General features: G+C 54.1%; 1 long non-coding RNA gene across 1 annotated transcript; it reads left to right on the top strand.

Annotated features, from left to right (window-relative positions):
* The first annotated feature begins 564 nt into the window (after window positions 1-564).
* LOC137753761 (uncharacterized) lies at window positions 565-5,133 on the top strand. Its single transcript, XR_011071570.1, has 2 exons — window positions 565-698; window positions 4,781-5,133. It is a non-coding gene; the product is annotated as an uncharacterized lncRNA (long non-coding RNA).
* The last annotated feature ends 5,666 nt before the right edge of the window (window positions 5,134-10,799 follow it).

Raw genomic sequence — 10,799 nt, 5'->3', positions numbered from 1 at the left:
TTAACTTCGGAGGCCACCTATCTGTTGGTAGGCCATGTGCATTTTCTTACTGTTGATGTTTCCTGCCCAAAGGACACACTTGGGGTGCGAGGAGTGCTGCCCACTTCTTGGGACCCTGAGGATGACCCCGCAACCCCCGTAGCACTCTTCTTCCCACAGGTTTTTAGCGTCCTATCGTCCTGCTGTGCATCAGCCCCAGCGTCCCAGACCTGTTGCCCACTTGCCTTCTCTACTCCTAGCTCATCAGCACCAGTCGCTGTCTCTTTTCTTTGTGATTTCTGTAAAAGTTGCCATAAAACTTTGAAATTCTGCCTGGAAAAACAGCCTCCCCGTGGGAAGTTGGGATTCACGAGGGGAGGGCTAATGAAGTCTTTGATGGAAATTTGGGCAACTGTGAAATACACCAAATAATCTGGGTTTTTCCATGCTCCCCTCATCCTCTGCCAGGACACACCGGCAGGCACCAGCCACTCTGAAGATCAGCCCTAAGCTCCCCCTAGCCACGCCCCCACTCATTACCCAGGAGCTGCACTAGCCACGCCCTCATCCATCACCCAGTAGCTTCCCTAGCCACGCCCCCACTCCCTCAGCCACAAACTATTCCGCGTCATAGGGTATCCTGGGAACGCGGAAGAGAAGGACCCTGAGTCGCCTGAGCAGGAGAGCCGGGGTTGATGCGGGTTTCCTAAAGAAAGCAGGTAACTGTCTCAGAGGAGGGGTGTGTGTGTGTCCGGTTAAAGGGCACAGCCTCTGTAAAGGTGTGCAGCCTTGTGAGTTAATGACTTTTTCATAGTCTTGCAAGTGGTTGAATCCTGCAAGCAAGAATGGAGTGTGGGCACGTGGGGAGTGGGGAGTGGACCTGGGAGGGGGTGGGCAATGTGGACAGTTTCCAGCCCAGAGAGTGAGGTCTCCCCTGGGCTTGGGGAGCCAAGTGGGGGGTAAGTAGAAAGAACAGGTTTGAAGGATATGCTGGATTCAGGTGAGTACATGCCGAACGTGAGATGCCTGTGGGACATCCAGAGGAGATGTCAGGGTGGGGAGGGAGCCAGGGGACACCTGGAGCTCAGTAGAGGAGGCCGCACTTGAGAGAGATTTGGGATTTGTTGGCAATGAGGTGTCACCGAGCCGCAGGAGGGGGTGGGCTGCCCAGGGCGTGGATAGTGTGAGAAGAAAGCAGTGCCTTGAGGAGCCCCAGTACCTAAGGGGCACATGGAAGGTGGGAGACCTGTCAATGGAGAAGAAGCCAGAGAAGTAGGTGGGAAGACAGGAGACTGGGGCACCTGAAGCCGAGAGAAGTTTCCAGAATGAAGGTGTGGTCAGCAGGACCCAAGGCCATGGAGAGGTGGAGGAAGATGAGAACTTAGAGGCTACCCTTGGGTTTAGGTTTTGATGTGAGCAGTTAGGGGGAGGGTGTGGGGGCAGAAGTCAGGCTGATATAGAGTGAGGAGGGGGTGGAAGTTGGGGAAACTGAGTCAGAGCATATAGACCACGCTTTGGAGAATCTTGAGAGAAAGGAAGGAAACTACGGGACCTGAGAGGGCTTTTCCTGCAAGGTGGGGAGACGTGTGGAGCAGGAGGGCACTGAATGCAAGGGGGCTGAAGCTCTTGAGAACAGTGCCAACAGCAGCGGGCAGTTAGGGAGCACCCACGATGCCAGCACTGTGCTGGGCTTCCCAGGGCACAGCCTCGTCCGGTCCCCTGCCAGTCCCCGGAGTGCCCCCCTTCTACCAGTGAGGAAACTGAGGCTCGGAGAGGTGAAGCAACTCGCCCCAAGTCTCACAGCGAGGAAGGACAGAGATGGAAGAGGATGACATCCAGGGTGCAGAACGGGACCAGGACACCTCTATTCTACCAGACGTGAATAGGGAAAGGTGTGAGTCTGGGGAGAGGAGTGAGGGCTCAGCTTCAAAGCGGGGCGTCTCCAGAGCTTGGGGTGTGGACGAGACGAGGAACATTACAAATGCCCCTTCATCCCACCCCAAATGCCATGATCCTCACCGGGATGCAAGGCGATCCAAGGGGCAGCTTGGGAGTGATTTGAATTATTTGTCATGGGATGCAACATAACATAATGATTTACTTTCTGGGTGCTTCAGTTCCCTCATCTGGAAAATGGGGATAATAATAATAGGAACTAACAGTACCTGTTTCACAGGATTGTTGTATTGAATATATACATATATATTTTTAGAATAATACCTGGCACATAGTAAGAGCTTAACAAATGGGAATAGTTATATTTTCCAGGTATTTCCCCCTTACTTGCTCACTTACACACACACACACACACACACACACACACACACACACACATGCCCCACCATTGCCATCCTGGAACAGACAGCCTCAGAATGACAGAGAAATGCAGACTCCCCATGAACTGCTTTGCCACCTGAGTCCCAGATGCTAAGTCACCAAACCCAGGGGGCAAGAACTAGACAAGGGGGAGTATTCCTTCCCCTCCCTCCAGACCCTGGGTTTCTTTAATTCACTTTTCCATTGGGTGCCTGCCCTGTGTCTGGCGCTGTGCTGGGGACACTGCAGTGACCACAACGTCTCTGGGCCCTGTTCTCCCGAGGCTTACACGGTAGTGGCGGGACATACGCCAAACAGGGTGCCAGAGGTGGTGACCACAGTGGGACTTGTGAGGGCAAGAACTCTGTAGCAAGGCACAGCAGGACACTGATGGCACTGAACTGGGTGACTTAGGCAAGTGTGAAAGGGGATATTAACGAGGCTGTGCAGAGTGCAGGGAAACAGACAAGGGATGGTGGGGCACCCTGGGGCTAGCAGAGGTGGGAGCTATTACTACCCCTAGCCTGCTGGGCAATAGAAGGGGGTGATTTCCAGAACCTGAAGAGGATGGCTGTTTGTAAGTCCTCGTAAGAGCTTCCTAATCAGATTTTTATTAATAGCAGTTAGATATGGGTTTAGATGTGAATAACAAGGATCCAAAATAATAGTGGTTTAAATACGATAAGAGTTTCTTTCTTTCTTATGTAACAGTTCGCGTCTGGTATGGCACCTCTGTTTCAGGGGGGCAATACAGAACCTGTTTCTACCTTGTTGCTCTGACATAGCTAGAATATGACCCTCACCTGTTTAGTCTGGGATGGTGCACCTCCATGTATTCATCTTCCAACCAGAAGGACGGAGAGGGAAGGAGAGGTCCCGGATCCACCGTCCCCTGCAAGGCTTTGACCCAGGAGTTCCACTTAACGATTCCTGCTACATCTCAGTGTCCAGACCCGAATCATCTGGCCACACTGAGCTGCAAGAGGAGCTGGGGAGAAAGTAGTTTTAATTCTGAGTCATTATGCTAAAACTCATAGAGAACGTTTAAGGAAAAGTGGGGAAGTTGGAGGTTGAGGGGCAATGAACAGTCTCTTCTGCAGAAAGGTTTGAGGGAACTCACAGATCTGATGCTCCAAAAACCAATCAGACTGTGGGTACTGGATGAAATCAGCACTGAAATGAATGCCAAAGGACCCTAGATCCTCTGCATCGTCTGTTCTGCGAACCCAGGTCCTCATCTGTAGCCAGTCCTGACCCTCTAACCTTCCCCAAATTCTGAAATGCACATTTCCTCTGCTTCATCTTTCTAACAGTTTCCCAAGTTCTTAATCTATTTCCTCCAGCTAAATCTTCAGCTTAAAACCTCCCCCTACTCCCCCAGTTTCCTCACTTGCCTTTTCTGTGACACTCCATGCATCCTGTTCTGGGTATCTGTTGCTACATAACAACCGTCCAAAACTTAGTGGCTTAAAATGACAAGATATTGTCTCTCATGGTTATGTGGTTGGCTCCAGTTGACTTAGGCTCTACGGGTTGACTTGGGGTCTCTCACGATTGCAATCAGCTGTCAGATGAGCGTACAGTTATCTGGAGGCAACTCACTAACTCCTAAGATAACTCACTCACATGGCTGACAGTTGACGCTGGCTGTCAGCTGAAAGCTTAGCTGGGGCTGTTGACAGGAGCCCGTGTCTTTCCTTTTTCTTTTTTTTTAGCCCGTGTCTTTCTTGACAATTTCTGTTTCTCTCTTTTTTTGTATCTTGTCTGTGCACTGCTGTCTCCCCACACGCCCCCCCCCCCCACCAACCCGTCTCTTTCCAGAGGTCTCTGTTGCTTTTTGACCCTTTCACCTCTCTGTTTCTCTGCTTTGCTTCCTCGATCTGTATCTTCCGCCCCCCCCCCCCACCTTATCTCTCTGTTTCCAAATGTCAGTGTCCCCTGCCCACCGCCCCTGTGTCTGTGTCTCTGTGTGTGTATCAGTTATCTGAGTAACAAACCACCCTGAAACTTGGTGGCTTAAAAAAATGATTTTAACGATTCTGTGTGTTGATGGTGGTGTTGGCTGACGTCATCGTGTGGCTGCATTCATCTTGGAGCTTGGCTGGGGCTCGAATGCGCGAGGTGCCCTCGTTCATGGCTGGCAGTGGGCGCTGTCTGTGGGCTGGGCCACCTCACTTCTCCCTGGAGCCCCCCTACCTCCCCTAGTTGTCTAGACCAACTTCTTTGCAGCATGGTGACTGGGTTCCAAGAGAGCCACCGTGGAAGCTGTAAGGCCACGTCTGCCATATTCGGTGGGTCAAAGCAAGTCACAAGATTCAAGGGGCAGGGTAATGGACACCACCTCTTGGTGGGTGGAGAGGGCACCCTAGAAGGAGGGGAGGAATTGTTGGTGGCCATTCATGGTAGGCTGAATAATAGCCCCCAAAAGATATCCACATCCTAATTCCCAGAAACTGTGAATGTGTTCCCTTCTATGACAAAACAGGATTTGGCAGGTGTGATTACATTAAGGATCTTGAGATGAGGAGATCATCCTGGATCACATGGATCCTTAGAAGAGGGAGGCAAAGAGGAGATTATACTACACACGGAGGAGGAGGCCGTGTGAAGACGGGGCAGAGATTTGAAGATGCTGGCCTTGAAGATTGCAGCAATGTGGCTGCAAGCCAAGGAATGCCACAGCCCCCAGAAGCTGGACGAGGCAAGGAACTGATTCTCCCCTAGAGCCTCTGGAGGGATTGCAGCCCGGCTGACACCTGGATTTTGGCCAACTGGGACTGATTTTGGACTTTCAGCTTCCAGAACTGTGAGAGAATAAATTTGTGTTGTTTTAAGTCACTGAGACTGCACTAATTTGTTACAACAGCAGCAGGAAATTAACACACCATCTCTAGAGCTAATTCATCACTGCCTCTTGTCTGAGTTTCTGTGGATCTCTACATCTTGAACTCTTTTTTTAAATTGTGGTAAAATACACATAACATAAAATGTACCATTTTAACCATTTTCAAGGGCACAATTCAGTGGCGTTTAGTACCACCACGATGTGGTGCAACCATCATCACTATCTAGTTCCAGACCTTTTTCATCTCCCCCAAAGGAAACCCCGTACCCATTAGGAGTTACGCCCTATTCGCCCCCCACCCCACCCCACCCCACCCCACCCCCAGGCAGCCACTAATCTACTTCCTGTCTCTATGGTTTTGCCTATTCTGGACATTTCACATAAATGGCATCCTACAATGTGTGGTATTTTTTGACTGGCTTCTTTCACTCAGCATGAGTAATGTTTTCAAGGTCCATCCATGCGGTAGCATGGAGCAGAACTTCATTCCTTTTTATGGAGGAATAATATTCCACTGGAGGAAAATACCACATTTTGCTTATCCAGTCATCTGTTGAAGGATGCTACTTTTTTTTTTTTTTGGCTGCGTTGGGTCTTCGTTGCTGCACGCGGGCTTTCTCTATTTGTGGCGAGCGGGGGCTACTCTTCGTTGCGGTGCACGGGCTTCTCATTGCAGTGGCTTTTCTTGTTGTGGAGCACTGGCTGTAGGCGTGCGGGCTTCAGTAGTTGTGGCACGTGGGCTCAGTAGTTGTGGCTCGCGGGCTCTAGAGCACAGGCTCAGTAGTTGTGGCGCATGGGCTTAGTTGCTCTGGGGCATGTGGGATCTTCCCAGACCAGGGCTCGAACCCGTGCCCCCTGTATTGGCAGATGGATTCTTAACCACTGCGCCACCAGGGAAGCCCCGAAGGGTGCTACATCTTGAACACTTATGTTCTTTTTATTTCTTTGTCATGCCTCACATGCTCATAGCAATTTAGATTTTGGAAGTATATTAGTAAGGGTTCCCCAGAGAAATGAAACCAATAGGATGTATAGGTAGATAGACAGATAGTAAAGGATTTATTTTAAAGAATTGGCTTATGTGACTGTGGGGTCTGGCAAGTCCAAAACTGGGAACCCAGGGAAGCACTGAGGTTGCAGCTCAAATCTGAAGACAATCTGGAAGCAGAATTCCCTCTTTCTCAAAGAACCTCAGTCTTTTCCTTTTAAGACCTTCAACTGATTGGGTGAGGCCCACCCGCATTATGGAGGATAAACTGCTTTACTCCAAGTCAGCTGGTTTCAGTTTGAATCTCACCTGCAAGATACCTTCACAGCAACATCTAGGCTGGTGTTTGACCAAACAACTGGGTACCATAGCCTAGCCAAGTGGACATATACAATTAACCATCACGGGGGGGGGGGGGGTCTCTTCTCACCTTGCCCCCCTTTCTGCCCATCCACCATGTGCCTGGCTGGCTGCTGTCTCAGGCTGGGCTCCAGAGAAGTCAGCCCAAGGCAAGTGGCTTGTTTGGAAGGCTATTCCAGGAAACACTGGAGGGGAGACAGGGAAAGAAACCATTAAGGGGCGTGTTGACAAACAGGGCACCCCCCGTGGACAATGAGGTCCGCTGGGGACTCTGTAGAACCCTCTTTGGGGGCCCAACCCGGGGTGAAGAAATTGGGGTGTTTATTTACTAACTCCCGGCTGCTGAGGGGGAAGGCTGCTTCATTCAGTGGGGGGCGTCACAGGTGGCAGCGTGGGGACTGCTATTGGGTCAGAGGGGTGCGAACGGCGCATCCCTGTTCCCGTGGGGAAATCTGTGGGCACCAAGGAACGAGGGGAGGCACACCTGTGCCCAGGTCTCCCCCTCCCTTGCCCCACATCCCCCAGCCCCCTTCTCCGCCCCTCGCACCTGGGAGCACAGAGCTTCTGGTCCCTCCAGGGAACAGGGAGGGCTTGCTCCTGGCACCTTCTCTGCATCCTGCTGTCTCCCTGAGGACTGAAGTCAGACTCTAGGGAGGACTTCCAGGCACTCAGGGCTGGCGGTGGGGGGCAGAAGGGATGGGCCTCCCAGGCCTCCAGGGACCCAGTCCTCAGTGCCTCCCAGGGCGCTCGCCCTCTTGCTTCTTCCTCCCCCTGCCCTCTCCCTGCAATTTTCTCCCCCTGGGGTGGAGGGAAGGAAACGTCTAGGATGATGGATTGAAAAGGGGCAGCTGGGGTCAGGAGAGGAGGGACCGAAGGACAGAGGGGAAGAGGAACAGACAAGAGGCAGGAGGGAGGGAGCAGGGGAGGGAGGGGGTCCAGAACAAAACATCGGGTGGGGGGAGGGCAACAGAGACAGACAGGAGAGAAAGAGGTCCCCAGAGCTAGAGAGAGATGGGGAGGGGGAGGGGGGAGAGACAGAGAAAGGAAAGGAGAGATTGAGAATGAGAGTGAGAATGAGAGAGAGAGAGATGGAGACAGAAAAAGATGGAGGGAGAGACACATGAGACAGACGGATGGACAGACACACACACACACACACACCCAAGACAGGGAGGGACACAGTGAAAGAGGAATGGGGGTGGGGGGGAGGGGGTGGGCAGGAAGAGTGAAGAGGGGAGACCCAGAAAGGAGACAGGGAGGCAGATGCGGAGAAAAGGGAGAGAGAGGCCGGAGAGACGGGAAGTGGGTGGGGGAGCGGCGGCCCTGTGCCCCTCCCCCGCCCGCGTCAGGCCCGGTCCTCCCGGTGGCCTCTGGCCAGCCATGGCTAATGGTATGATTGCTTGGTGGGGCGGCAGGCAGCGGGTGACAAATGAGCCTCCGGAGTCACCAGCTCTGGTGATGGATGGGCCTGGGCGGCAGGCGGAGGGGCGGGCCCCGGAGCGGAGGAGAGGGGGCCCACCAAGATAAATGTTTCCTTCTCCTGGAGCCGGGCCGGGCACAGGGGGAGGAACTGGGGATTCGGTGCGATGCATCTATGAAAGGCCTGGGCAGCGGGGTGGAGGAAGGCAGAAACCCGGGGACAGGGATGGGGGTGCAGAGAGGTGGAGAGACAAAGGCCCAGAGACACAGGTACCCAGAGACGGACTGGGGGTGGGGGAGGGAGGGAGGCCTGAGAGAAAGTGAAGGGGAGAGACCGGGAGTGAGAGTGAGAGAGAGAGAGAGATGGAGACAGAGACACAGAGAGATAGCCCAGAGAAAGAGAGACACAGAGACAGAGAGAAAAAAATAGAGGGAGAGACACATGAGGCAAACAGCTGGAAAGACAGACACCCAAGACCGAAACAGAGACACAGAGGCCCCCTCATATAGGACCCCCTTTTCCCCACCCCCGAGATACAGACCCTTGGAGAGAGACTAGGAGTGGGGGAGGAGGGCGAGGCAAACACAGCTCATGAGAAAGAGGGGAAACTGAGGCGGAGAGCTAGCAGGCCCACGAGAGAAGATGGGGGGCCCTGAGCTGGTCCTCGCTCACTCCCTCAGCTCCCACAGCCTCGGAGCGCAGACCCTGGGGACCACTGGGGTTCCCTGGGGGTCGCCGCTGCCTGGTGGGCACAGCCCCAGTGGCCCGTGCTCCGGTGGGGGGACCGAAGAGAGCAAGAAGGTCCCGCCCAGCCACTGAGAGGTTGGTGGCACGCTGGGAGAAACTGGTGTTGGGGAGACCTGTGAGGTCCCCCAGATCTATTCATGCAGATCTCAACGGGGTGGGCTAGGCTTGGGGCCTTCCCATCTATAAAATGGGGGCAGGGTGGGGCTAGGGGGCGAGACCCCATCCTGGGTCTGGTGTTCATGTGCGAGTCTGTGCCCCCGCTGAGATGCACACACACACACAGACACACACAGAGACACACACAGACACGCACAGACACACACACACGCACAGACACACACACACACACACACACCAAGAGACGCACCCAGATACACGCACCCAGAGAGAAATGCACACGGGCAGTCGGAATGCTTCCAGATTCCTGCACATAGGGGCCCAAACATCACCTCACAGATGCAACCAAGGCGGGACCAGCAAGTACGGGGCACCTGCCAACAAAGGGGCTGGGCCTGGATCCATCTGCACCCTCCCCTGCCTGAGACGATGGGTACAAATGTCTAACCAAGGACCAATTAAGGGAGACAGCTCTGCAGAGGAGGCCTGAGGTCTGAGAGAGATGGGCCAGGGTGTGTCTGTGTGTCAGACAGACAGAATGGGGGCAGAAGGAGTGAGAAAACCAGCCTCCTGCTTCCTCCTCCCTCCAGGCTCTTACCTTCCCCAGCAGGTTCTCTCCCAGACACTCCTACTTTCCCCTTGCTCTTCTCTTTAATTAAAAAGATTTATGCCCAAGAGTCCAAGCCCCTCCTCCCTGTTTGGGGGCTGAGCGATGCAAGGAATAACTCTGGTCTCTGTCTCCTGTCTTCTCTGTCTCCGTCTCTCCCTCCCTCTCCCTCCTCCCTCTCCCTCCTCCCTCTCCCTCCTCCCTCTCCCCCCAACCCCCTCCTCTGTCCGGCTCACTCTGGGCCTCAGTCTGCCCCCTTTCCTTCTTTCCCTCTTTGCGCCACTCTGTTTCTGCCTTTCCCCAGCCGCCCTGCCCCCATTGGCTTCACCAAGACCGCCACCCAGTTAAGACACAGCTGGCTCCTTCCCTCCATCCACTTACCACCCCCCGCCCCCCAATCAGATCAGGCCACCCTCCTTGCCCCCCATCAGATCAGGCCACCCTCCTTGTTTTCAGAATCAGCTTGGGCGAGGGGACCTCAACACACCCCCCAAGACCCAAAGCAAGGCTGGGGGCCCAGACCCCTGGCTCCCGCACCCTAAGCCTCGGCTGAGAGCAGTAGGGGGAGGGGAGGGGGTGCACCCAGAAAAGCTTTGCGTCTTTAATTAAAAAGTGATTTAAATAAATTTTCTGCTCCAAAACCCCTATCTGGGGGGCGGGGTGTGTGTGGCAGTCATTAAAAGCTCTCCCCTGACCCTCCGCCTGCCTTAAAGTGCCAGCGTCACCCGAGGGACAGTGCGTGGGAAAGTTTCAGGGGGAGCACCCATTGGCTTGAGGACCCCGGACTCAGACAAGGTGCCCAGAGTCCTGGCACCTACCAGTTTAACCATTTTGCCATCACTCCTCACTCCTCAAGCCCAAGGCTCATCCAGCTGATGGGGAGATTGAGGCTTAGAGAAGGAAGAGTTGGTCTGAGGTGGGTCTGGACCCCAGATTCCTGGAGGAGACCCAGGGATAGCCAGGAAGGAAGGTTGGTGGTGTGCCGAGGGGGGAGTCAGAGGACAAGAGTCAGGGACACAGAGAAAGACAGGAATGGAGATCCTGGGTGAGACAGAGAGAGTGAGGGTCGACGAGAAAGAGATCCAGGGAGAGACAGAGATGGGGGGGTGGGCTGGAGGTGAGGCTGAATCCTGGGTGGACGAGGAACAGCCTTCCCCGGGCCTGAGGGGGACCAGGGCCATCATCCTCGCCCTCAACCAGAGCCCTCCAACTTGCCTTCTCCCTCTGGGAAGTGCTGCTGCTGTCCTAACCTCAATCCTTCATGCTGTAGCTCCAGCTCTCTCACCCCCTTCCCTGGCCCGGGTGGTTTGGTTTAATTTCCACAGGCTGGGAGGAGGTAAGAGCAGCAGGGTGTGGCAGAGGTGGAGCTGTTTATGAGGGTCATAAAAATATCCTTAGAGAGCCCAGCAGGGGTGGGTGT

Source organism: Eschrichtius robustus, chromosome 19 (genome assembly GCF_028021215.1).
Source record: "Eschrichtius robustus isolate mEscRob2 chromosome 19, mEscRob2.pri, whole genome shotgun sequence".
In the NCBI taxonomy this organism is placed as follows: Eukaryota; Metazoa; Chordata; class Mammalia; order Artiodactyla; family Eschrichtiidae; genus Eschrichtius; species Eschrichtius robustus.
This window is presented reverse-complemented; position numbering and strand designations above follow the sequence as displayed.